The 12,421-nt window shown below is 38.9% G+C and overlaps 1 protein-coding gene across 1 annotated transcript in view; it reads left to right on the plus strand.

Moving 5' to 3' along the window:
- Positions 1 to 12,421, plus strand: part of PCCA (propionyl-CoA carboxylase subunit alpha) — a 381,462-nt gene that overhangs the window by 92,319 nt on the left and 276,722 nt on the right. The window lies entirely within an intron of this gene.

A 12,421-nucleotide genomic window follows, 5' to 3' on the forward strand; every position in this document is an offset into this window, starting at 1 on the left:
TGCAAAAGAAGGAAATTACATTTCATAATGAAGTAATTCCTATGACCAGGAGAACCTTACCAATATACAACCATATTTAATTATAAAGCTTCTTGTCCTCTAAAAAAATACATCTAGAAGAAATACTTTAACATTTGTGTCTGTGTCTTTTTTAAAAAAATTTATTTTACAGTAACATTTATTAGAGGTATTGGAACACAGACACATTCCTACAGGTAGTCCTGTTAAATAGGAATTAAACTCTATGTAATCATTGTATTTAAAATAGAATTTCTTATGGGTTTTAGACAATTGGGACTTCAAATCATGAATGTCATACTTTGTTCAATCCAGTACTTAATGATTAAGAGTTTAAGGTTTTACATTAATAATTTTATATGAACATATTTAAATTTTTATATATTCAAATGTTATTTATTTAAATTATTTATTTACATATTTCAAACATCAAGTAAGAAGATCTGTCTCTCTGAAAATTCAACAAGAAGTTCACAATTGTGCCTGCATCTTTAATTAAGGCATTATTACTGTTGTATTACAAAGCAAAAATAAGCTTAACTTCTGGAAAATGCCAGGTAGCTAAATGCTAACAGTTTCATCCAAGCAAATTTAATGTCATGAATTGATCATCAACATTTTGCTAATATTAAAAAGATATATATTCTAGTATTAAAACTGGAGTTTCTTTAAAGGAAGAAGGCTAAAATTTATTTCAAAGGTCAACTTTTTAGTTAATGCTAATTTTCTGTGTTTACTGCTAAAGAAGTTACTGAATTCAGTTTCTCTGGGTGTCTTCTCTTTGGCTTTTTGATTCTGACCAGAGCAACCGGTCTGAGATTTTACATGATAAAGGAAGTCTGTGGAACTAATCCTAGAGACTTCTTTTCTGTTTTCTCACATAACACCTCCAGGCACCAAAAAGATGGAATACTTCATCTGCACCCTTAAACCCTGGGAACTGAGAATGCTGCTTTCATCTGGAAGTGTTACTGCATCTACATCTCCGCGGAGATTAAAAAAAAAGTTAACAGCCCACTCAGGTTTCTGTTACCTCATCTCTTCTTAGTGACCTGAGCTGTACACAGAGAGTGTAGAAGGTGGAAGCTACTGCACAGCCTCTCCTTAACAATCATGAAGACTCTGGAAATAGGTATCAGTGCCGATTACCGGGAAGTAAAAAGAAGAAATCAGAGGTGCACAAAAGCATGGCAGACACTAACAGACTTCACTCTTAGTCTTTTAAAATGAAAGGAACATTTCCGTAATCAATAGCAGGCGGATTCTTCACTGGCTGATCCACAGGGGAAGCCCAAGAATACTGGAGTGGGTAGCCTATCCCTTCTGCAGGGGATCTTCCCGACCCAGGAATCGAACCATGGTCTCCTGCATTTCAGGCGAATTCTTTACCAGTTGAGCTATCAGGGAAGCCCAATACAGAATATAGAAACCCGAATTTCTAAAAGTAGAATGTTTTCCACCTGAGCTTAAAAAATTTACCCCCCCCAACACAAAGATATTTAGATATTTTTAGTTTGTTTATTTAAATGATTTCTATTAAATTTAAAAACCTCTTCTTTGCCCTAAGAACCTTTGTCAGAAACCCACATCATTTAGTAAAAGGCACTTAACAGTTTTTTTGGGTTGATAATAGCTGAAGAATAGAAATGGAAACCATCCCACTCACTGTCAAATATTAGAAATAGAAATAGTCCTATTGCTGTTTTGTCCACTTCCTATGCATGAAAAACAAGGTTTTATATTCCTTAACTAGAAAACCTGACTTCTGCCAATTGTTACAGTGTGAAAAGTTACCACTATTCTATTTCCCTAACTAAATATTGTACATGGCTATCATCTGGAAGTTATAACATTACTTGAGTGCATTGGGCCAAGTATACACTTAATACAAAATGTACATTAGACTGAATGAAATCCGGATACTAGTCATATCACAAGAGAAGGACACATTTTCCTTTGGTTAAACCAAGTTATAACATATACAGTGTACCCTCAGTTAAATACAGCTTGTAAGCACGTCATTAGATTCAGGTGTTCTTGCAGTTAGCATCCCAAACAAATTGAAGAACTTTGCTGGTTTATAAGTTTATGTTGAGAGTTTTAAAGAGCCTTTGCTTCCCCTTCCACTATCCACCCCCAGCAACAGTCAAGTTCCTTAATGTTCTTATCCTAATGAATCACTGTAAATTGGGTTCTTAATTTGCAGTGAGCAGACTAGCGCTTGAAGAAAACGACTCCTACAAACCTATGGGGTGGGGGCTGATGGGACCTTCTTCCAGGAGGTTCTGCACTCTCTCGTGGATGCCCCGCAGTCACTGTGGAGGAAAGTGAATTAGAGTTTGTATCCTGATCTTCTCGAGCGTGTGCACTGTTCAGCCTGGGACTCCCAGTAAACACTCATGCACACCTTGTACCCAATAGTGGGGGTGAAGACCGAGCCGACTGGTCTTTACCCATGACCGTGAACACTATGCTACGAATGGTTTTCCCATCTCTGTGTTCAAATGTTCTCCTTTTTATTTCTAATCATTGTTTTGAAAGGTACCCTGAGTATAGGTTCAAAGCCAACTAACTACCCAGACAGGTTTCAGCACTGATGTCATGATCTAAGAGGAGAACCCTTCCATCTTCTACACAGTAACTTGTTAGAGCCCAAGTGCCAACTTGGCTGAAATTCCTTCTTGGTATTGAATTGAGATTTTTGGTTATAACTTAAAAAAAAAAAAAAGCTGAGTAACATTGCATCAAATACTAGAAGTGGTCTCATTGGAAGCAAAAGATAAATAAATCAGTTTGTAGGTTGCATGTGTGACATTTGCAATATAGTATGATATACTGTGATCAAGTGTTAGTTGCTCAGTCATGCCTGACCTTTTTCGACCCTGTGGACTGTAGCCTGCCAGACTCCTCTGTCCGTGGGATTTCCCAGGCAAGAATACTGGAGTGGGTTGCTTTTTCCTTCTCCAGGGGATCTTCCCAACCCAGGGATCGAACCCATGTTTCCTGCATGGCAGGCAGACTCTCTACCATCTGAGCCACCAGGGAAGCCCCGCTGTGACCAGGAGTGTTATGGAAGGCAGCTTCTGCGTCTGATCCACAGCGAGCTCGCTTTGCCACCAGCAGGGAGGCAGCTGCAGTGAGAGGGAGAGGAGGAAGGCTGGAGGACGGATTCTCCCCGAGGGGTTCTGGTTTCATCCCGGATCGGACCGCAGTCCGGTCCTCCTCCACTGATGGACCAGCATTCTGCTGCTCAGAGAATGCAGTCCAAGCTCGTCTGTGACTTTAGCGGTGCTCATGGCCACAGGAAGGTCTTCTTTTTCTTTGCAAAGAACTAGTCAGACGGAATCCCAAATCAACTCTCCCTCTGGTCTTGTGAGCTCTTCCTGGACCTCATCCATACAGCACGATCTGCGTATTCTGGAAGCAGCGATGCTGCCGAGGCTGGATGCTGTCTGTGTCATCCCGTAAAGGTGATGCTTCTCTACTTCATCACTGTTACTTTTTACCTATAATGGCAGCAGTTGTTGACAGTTCATCAGGCTTCAGTTTGTACAAAATAACCATGTACTGAAGCCTTCCAGCCAGACATGAGAATGCCCCTTCCTTCCTTACCTGCCTCTCTCTCCTTTGTTTCTTTCTTCTTTTTCTTCCTTTACCTCCCTCCTTTTCTCTCTCCCTCCCTCTCTTTTTCTTCCTCTCTCTGTTTCTTTCTTTTTCTTCCTTCCTTTTTCTCTACCTCTTTCCCTTCCCCTACCTTTTTTAAAAGCCAAAAACAGGTCCCTGCAGAGGTTAGCAAGTTCGTCTGAGCAACACCTCACCTCCTGGTCCCAGTGTTGGTTTTACTCCTATAAGCTGGTGGCTACTCTGAACACATTCTCAAAATTTTTATTTTGAAAATAAAAGCCAGATACAGAGGAAAACTATGCAGAACACACGTGGGCTTGCTTAAGGCGAATAATCATGTAACCATGATATAGGTTCGGATGTCAGACATCAGCCCTAATCCTAGAGTGCCTGTCCACATGACCTGTCTCAATCCCAACCTCCAATCTCTCCCTGTACATACAAACTGCTTCGACATTTACAGTAATCCTTTTCTGGCGTTATAAAGTAATCTTATTGTCCAAGTGTGTCTCCCTGGACCTTGTGATCTGTCTTGCCCATTTAGTTTCAATTTTGATATGTCTTTTAAGTTTCTCTCAAGCCATAGCTTCTCCTCTCATACATTTCTCTTTCTTTATAGTTTATCTGTTGAATAAACCTTGGGCTTTTTGACCCATAAAATGTCTCTTGGTCTTGACTTAGCTGATGGGATAATCATGGCACATAATCATGGCACCCTTCAGCGTTTGCTGCAGGTGGGTCCCATCCCTGAATCCAGGTTGCCAGACTTAAGTTTCAGTTCCTTTAACCACGACTGTAGGAGGCACAAGTCTTGTTAGTGGTTTTTAAGGTCTAACCAGCCTTTAAGCTTATTATTCATTCATTAGGAGAAGGCAGTGGCACCCCACTCCAGTACTCTTGTCTGGAAAATCCCATGGACGGAGGAGCCTGGTAGGCTGCAGTCCATGAGGTTGCTAAAAGTTGGACACGACTGAGTGACTTCACTTTCACTTTTCACTTTCATGCATTGGAGAAGGAAATGGCAACCCACTCCAGTGTTCTTGCCTGGAGAATCCCAGGGGGAGCCTGGTGGGCTGCCGTCTATGGGGTCGCACAGAGTCGGACACGACTGAATTGACTTACCAGCAGCATTCCTTCATTAGATTGCAAAAATGGTGATATTTTAATTCTAACATCTTTTGCATTATTTAATTGGAGTGTATTTATAAAGAAACTCTTCCCCTCATTGTTTGGTTTCCTAGTGGTGGAATTCATATAAAAAGAGCAAGATAGTGTATAATTCTTTATCTTTGTTTATAGTTTTTGGGGTAATAAGTTGGTTCCTTACTCGGTTAACTTCCTTCAAAGTTAACCAGTTCTGTGTAAAAGTATCACTATGAAGTCATTTCATTGAGACATATTCTGTAGTTAAGTCTGTTGAAATTACTGGTGAAGCTCCAGTTGTCACTGTTTGGTTGGGGGGGGTGCCTAAGTTGGCTCCTGATCTTCTTGACTTGACTCTCGTAATCTTTTATAGCTTCTCTGCCCTGATAATATATTCTAGGCTCAAGTACTGTATTTCTTGCTCCAGGCTTTAATCAGGTGACTTTTTCAGATGTATTGGTTCCTTTTAATGGTATTTGGAGTGGCTCAGATGGTAAAAGTGTCTGCCTGCAATGCTGGAGACCTGGGTTTGATCCCTGGGTTGGGAAGATCCCCTGGAGAAGGAAATGGCAACCCACGCCAGTACTCTTGCCTGAAAAACTCCATGGACTGGTACCCGACAGTCCATATACTTTATGAAAGTCTATATACTTTATGTTATATTAACTGTGTTATATTAAAAGAATATACGACATTGATATAGTTAATATGTGTGTATTTAGATATAATGCTGACTTTAACCCCAAGTAGGGTATATATAACACAAATTTAATATCTGATATAGATACAATATAATAAAGATCTACATCAATGAAATATGGGACAGTTTTGTAATATGTGGTATGTATAACATGATATCAAACTATAATTAAATATAGCCTGTATTTTATGTGAGATAGGAATACGAACTGTGATCATAGTAATACCAGGTTGGTCAAAAAGTTCATTTGGGCTTTTCCATATGATGTTACAGGAAAACTTGAATGAACTTTTTGGCCGAACCAATACTTTCAACTAAAATTCATGATTATAGGACTTTTACTTAACCTCTTCTTTGTTAACTTGTATCTTTATCCTTCCATAGTTAGAATTCTGACTTTCACAGATAGAAGAAATGATATAATTAAAACACCTCCTAATTATTTGTCAGTAGTACACACACAGCAAAGGATAGCAATTATAATGCCAATATAAAAATTTACTGAAAAATTAAAAAAGTTTTACACATCTCCCTATTCTCCTACGCTTCCGCTTCCCTGGTGGCTCAGGGGTTAAAGCGTCTGCCTCCAATGTGGGAGACCCGCGTTCGATCCCTGGGTCGGGAAGATCCCCTGTAGAAGGAAATGGCAACCCACTCCAGTACTCTTGCCTGGAGAATCCCATGGACGGAGAAGCCAAGTAGGTTATAGTCCACGGGGTCGCAAAGAGTCGGACACGACTGAGCGACTTCACCATCACCACATATTTATAATGCCAGAAAATCCAACTATTCCACTTGCTATATTCATGTTCTCTTCTTAGCCTTCATTTAGGTTTGGTTCAGTGCGTAACTGCTGACTTTCCAAGTTAGTCTCTCTGTAGCTGTTTTGGTTTCCTGAATCTCATTCTCTAGTATGGGCAAACCTTTTCTGTAAAGAGCCAGATAGCAAGTATTTTGGGCTTTGTATGCCATGTGATCTGTTGCAAGTTCTTCGTATTATCGTGGGAGTGAGAGAGCAGCCACGCAGCATGTAAGCTAGAGCATGACTCTGCTCCAGTAAAACTGTCTTTCAGTTTCATGTAATTTTCACATGTCATTTTATAGCACCCCTAAACTTTTTTCCCAAACAATTAAAAATATAAACAATGTAAAATGCGTCCTTAGATTGTGGACCGTTTGGGAACAGGTAGTAAGCCAGATTTGGCCCACAGACTAGTGTGCAGACCCTTGTGCTGTTGGATTCCTCAGAAGAAGGTCATTTTTCTCTGCCCTTTATACTTGGCGGTCAGTTGTGTTGGATTTAAAATCCTTGGCTCATCCTTTCTTTTTTTGAATGTCTTACTCAGTGGAGCACATTATTATATTTTGGCATGATTTATTGCTGTCAAATCTGGTGATAATTTAAACTTCTCTTTTGAACAAGTTACTTTTTTCCCCTTTTAAGCGGTCTTGCTGGAATGTATCATGGTACAGTTTGCTCTGGGTTGAATTTTTCAAGTAGGCTGTGGTATGTTTAATAGTTAACTTTCAATTTTAAGAAAATTTGCTTGAGTTTTGGTTTTTACTATTTTTTCTTATTCCCTCCCCCCCCAAAGACTCCTCTTATTCATATGTTGGATGTTCTTTGTTTATTTTTGGTATTTGTCCTTTTCTCTTGGATCTTAAGTTTTTTTTGTTTTTTTTTTTTAAAGTTTCTTCCTTTGACTTCCTGTCTCTTGTAAGGCATTATTTGCTTTCTTTATTCACTCTAATTTTCCTCTAGTTAGTCTTGATTTCCAAAATTATTTTCTTTTGCCTTTCTAATTCTGTCTTTAGGTCTGTCACCTCATTTCTGAGCATTTCTAATTCTGATTTATGTTATTTCATGTTTTCTTATTTTAAAATATCTTTCAATTTGTTTTGAAATGATAGGTGACACTGATCTGCTGTGTTACCATGTCTTTCTCATGCTTTCTTTCCTCCATGGATGTTATTCTAGTTCTTGTTTTTTTTCTCATAAAAACTATGTATAGGATTTTACCTAGACACTTTTATTTTGCTTAGTTTTATGTGTGAAATTAGTTTTCCCGTATATTGCTTTTAAAAGAGCTATATGGTTTTTAAAATTGGTGATACATGTCTAAGAATTTCAAATATTTGAACAGAGATAGCAGGAAAAGATTTATTCTGAGGTCTTGAAAAGATGACAACACACTCAGGGGGTAGCCGTTTTTATATAATATGTGCTTTTGAGATAACTATGTTAATTTTTTGAAAGCTTTCTCACTGACTCAGTTTTTTTTTTTTTTAATCTCAAGTGCTAACTTCTCTGCCCAGTCAGAGAAAGCCCAGAAACTGGCCTTTTCTACAAGAAATTTGCTTTTTTTTTTTTTCAAATTAGGGAATAAAAATTAAAATCCAGAATCTAGGTACTTTAGGTAGTTTGGCAGTTTTTCCATAGCTATGTCTCCTGTCTGTCTGACCCTGCTTTTACAGTTTATCCAAGTAGTAATTCTTTATGAGTTTAAAATGTATACATGAAAAAAAGAATCTGAATTCATAGTATAGCAATTTACTGTCATGGTATTTCTAAGAATAAATTATATATCATACATTCCAATTTTTACAGATGATTATTTCTGTCCTGCATTCGTAACATAAAGCCTATTGTAAATTAAATCTGTTTCCCTAACATATTGCTCAAACTCAACCCTTTCCCCTGTTTTTCTATCAAAATACAATCAGAACCATGAAATCACAGAATTTAGAAGATGAAAACAATGTTTTGTTTTGTTTGGTTTTGCAATTAGGAGCAGTGGTTTCAGCTTTTTGTAATTTTTTTTACATATCACTATAATGATGTGATGTTGATGAAAAAAAATTCCTCTTTTTCATGACCATTATACATTTACCTGTATTTAGGTATTATATTTGTCATTCATGGTAAATTTAAATGGTCCTTGAAAAGCCTAGTTTGAGAAGTAAATTTTATTGCTTTGTCATATCAAACAGGTTTACTGGTGATTAAAGAAAACGAATAAGAAAAGATACAGGGTTAACAGTGGAGTATTGAAAGTTTATTAGTGCATGAATTTTGGCCTTAAATTCTAAATTACGCAAAGGACTCTGGTCAAAAACTTAGGACTTCTGAAACATGCTTTGTCACTTTGCAATTACCATACATCTTAGCCTTGCTTTTTTGGTCAAAGAATGTTGGGGGTCAGGAGCTATGATACTGCTACAGTTTGCCATAATTACATTTAGAGGCTAACCCAGGGAGTGCTACCAAAACATAGGAAGATAGAAAGGAAGTTAGTTCATTGAAACATCTGATTGAGTAGTTACTCAGTGTGCCACTGGCTGTTTTTCTTTGTGTTGGACAGAAGCAAGAATAGTCACTAAAATGCTTGATGTGCGTGTTCTTTCTTGGTAATTTTGCATTTTGGGGTGAGTAATTTTCCTCAAATTAGAATGCACAAAAAAGCCTGGTTAATCAGTGGTTCCTGGTCGTTGGGCTCTTGTTAATCAGAAGTTTTACTGTATAATCACAATGTATTTTGGATGTTCTCATTTTATGTTATTTCTTCAGCTCTTTGTGTGGGTATTCTGATTACTTGATTACATCTGCCTGGCATAGTGGTATTTAAAACAATTTATAATAAAAATTCCTCCATCTTAGCAAGTAAAATGAGAATATGGAAAGACAATTGATAGTTGAAACATGATCGTTTCCTCTTGAGTTAGCGTTTATTGGGTGGGATAAAGAGAAGTGAGCATGACTGTTGCTCTAGTGCAAAACGACTAGTTTATCCTTCCAGAGACACAGAGTATGTGGGGTGCGGTCCTACCATCACTTCCCCTCGAATAGAGCGGTTCAGTTTTCTATGTGCTGTACGTTTTGGGGGGTTTCACATACGATTTTCTTTTGTAAGAAAATGAGTTTCTGTTAAAACTGCAGAAAAGCATTCGATGGAGATGTACTTTATGAGCACCAGTTACGGCTGAGAGATTTCTTATCTAGCATTCTGCTGTAGTAACACCGGGCTTCTCTGGTGGTTCAGACAGTAAAGAATCTGCCTGCAATGCAGGAGACTTGGGTATGATCCCTGGTTCGGGAAGATGCCCTGGAGAAGGGAATGGCAACCCACTCCAACATTCTTGCCTGGAAAATCCCAGGGACAGAAGAGCCTGGCGGGCTACAGTTCTACGGGATCGCAAAGAGTCAGACATGACTGAATGACTAACAGTTTTGTAGTGACACTAGTGATTGCTGGTATTTGAGTTCCTGTAATGTATATGGGGTCCTGTGAACCTAGCTGTCTTCTTATTCTAGTGTTCTCTCTTTTTTGGGACTTTTGGGTAAGAGACAAGAACTAATAGTTGTGGCACTCAGCTTCCTGTTTTACATTATCATTTTATTCAATCCTTCCATCAAACTGGCAAGGTGGTTATTATCCCCTTATCCCCCTTGTCACACAAAAGAGGCTTTAAACTCAGAATCTTAAAAATTCCTCTTTCTTCTGTTTTGGTTTTGGGTCAGAGTGAGTGCCTGAGTTTAAAGGCATTGGCTTTTCTGTACATTTTATCTGAGTGACTTTATCTACAATCTTTAATTTCCTCCTGTTAGATGCCTTTAAACATCCAAATCTTAGCCTAGACATATAACCTTATACGTCTTATAAGGCCTTATAACCTCCAGATGTCTCTGTCTGACTCCTGAACATAGACACTTGACTATCCCACACTTGACTGGCTCAGACTTTGTAAAGTTGAAATTGTCATATCATCTCCCAAATATTTATCTCCTCATATATTCCCTTTGTTGATTCCCTGTTATCCTTACGTCTCCTACTCTTGTTCAGTTGCTCAGTCATGTCCAACTCTCTACGACCCCATGAACTGCAGCACACCAGGTTTCCCTGTCCTTCACTACTATCTCCTAAAGTTTACTCAAACTCATGTCCATTGAGTCAGTGATGCCATCCAACCATCATCCTCTGTTGCCCCCTTCTCTTCTTGCCCTCAGTCTTTCCCAGCATCAGGGTCTTTTACAGTGAGTCAGTTCTTTGCATTAGGTGGCCAAAGTATTGGAGCTTCAGCTTCAGCATCAGTCCTTCCAATGAATATTCAGGGTTGATCTCCTTTACGATTAACTGGCTTGATCTCCTTGCTGCTCAGAGGACTCTCCAGAGTCTTCTCTACCACCATAATTGCAAAGCATCAATTTTTCGGTGCTCAGCCTTCTTTATGGTCCAGCTCTCACATCCGTATAGGACTATTGGGAAGACCATAGCTTTGACTACACGGATCTTTGTTGGCAAAGTGATGTTGTAGCCACGCGTTCCAGGAAACAAACTCACTCAGAAGGACAGTGCAGATAGTGGAGTGCAGTTTATTACACTGGTGGGCCCAAGGCAGAGTCTCCTCTTAGCCAAGGACCCTGACCAGCATTTGTGAAAATCTTTTATACCCCATATGTACGTGTCTGAACCCACCACTCCAAATTCCTTGAGACTTACATAAACCAAGGAAAATACAATCCCAATAACCCCATCATTCACGTGCTATGTGCTCATGTGCTCAAACAGTCAAACACTTAGCCAATAATCAATAAACCCGAGGTTACGCTCCGATAGATACAGAAAAATTTATGGCCTGTCTGGAGGAAGGAGTGATTAGTGTATGTTTTCTCTTAGGCGATGAGTAACCTAGATACGATCTTCAAGGTTCCCCTGTCTGGAGGGGGTCTTATCCTTCTGTTGTTGTTTTCATAGGCACTAAACACAGAGTTCAGAGTCCATTGGAAAGGTGGCTGAGCATGATTAGCATGAACAGGCCTAAGATGGAGTCCAGGCCCTATGAATTCCTTCTTCAGTATGTCTGCTTTTTAATATGCTGTCTAGGTTTGTCATAGCTCTTCTTCCAAGGAGCAGACGTCTTTGGGGTGAATGCTCTTTGCCCATGATGGCAGAGGGCAACCAAGCAACACACTGCAGTAGCTACTCTGGATGATATTCCCATCAGGAAAATGAAGCTGCCTTCTGAAGCCAAGAGCCTTTTCAGGATGCAGTGCCAGCAGATAGAATATGAGATGCTAATTATATGATTTATTCTTTATACTGACCGTGGCCAGAGATCGTGAGAGAATCAACAGTTAGGCGCCTTATTCCAGTGATGCCCTGCATGCAATCTGACTTTGGCCTTTTTGTATCTAACCTCAATTCTTTACCCAGTGACCACATCCTTTACCTCAGCAAACCCCTTCTTTATTTCTCTAGACTGTGCTCTACAGTGGCACTAACTCTATCGTATTCTGTTCTATTCCTTATTAATGTCCATGAGCTTTTTGTTTACGTTAATAACATCAATGCAGAGAGATGGACCTATCGCTGGGGAACTAAATGTGATTTTAGTAGCTTTTATTGAAACCATTAACTCTTCCTGGTAAATTGCTACTGTACTCTTCTTTCTGTCCTTGTAGTCACAAGGATATTAACATTCCATACTTTAATTTGTCTCTTTCTCTGAGGTACTGGTGATCTGTTTCATGTCCCCTTGAATTAATTGATATCCTGTGATTTTTGTCTAGGTTATCCCCTCCACTTAGCTCAAAGCCTGACAGAGAGTTGGTGTTCATTGAAAATGCACTGTGCTGTGGGTCATGGAGAATACAAAGATTTGTAGGACATTTGAAAGGTGAATTTACTGTTTAGACTGGGTGGCAGAGTACTAGATATAGCTCCAACACCATAGAATTTGCTTTTCCAAAGAATACTGTTAATATCACATAGGAGTTCTTTTAATTATTTTTATCTGACCTGACTTTGTTTCATGTATCTTTGTACACTTATACTATATGAAATACTATATCATATATTGTAACATGTTGGCTCAGATGCTTGCTTTTAAGTTGTTTATGGCCTGTGAGTAACTAGTAAGTATACATACGGGTTTTTA

The sequence above is a fragment of the Oryx dammah genome, unplaced genomic scaffold (genome assembly GCF_014754425.2).
Source record: "Oryx dammah isolate SB20612 unplaced genomic scaffold, SCBI_Odam_1.1 HiC_scaffold_24, whole genome shotgun sequence".
NCBI lineage: Eukaryota > Metazoa > Chordata > Mammalia > Artiodactyla > Bovidae > Oryx > Oryx dammah.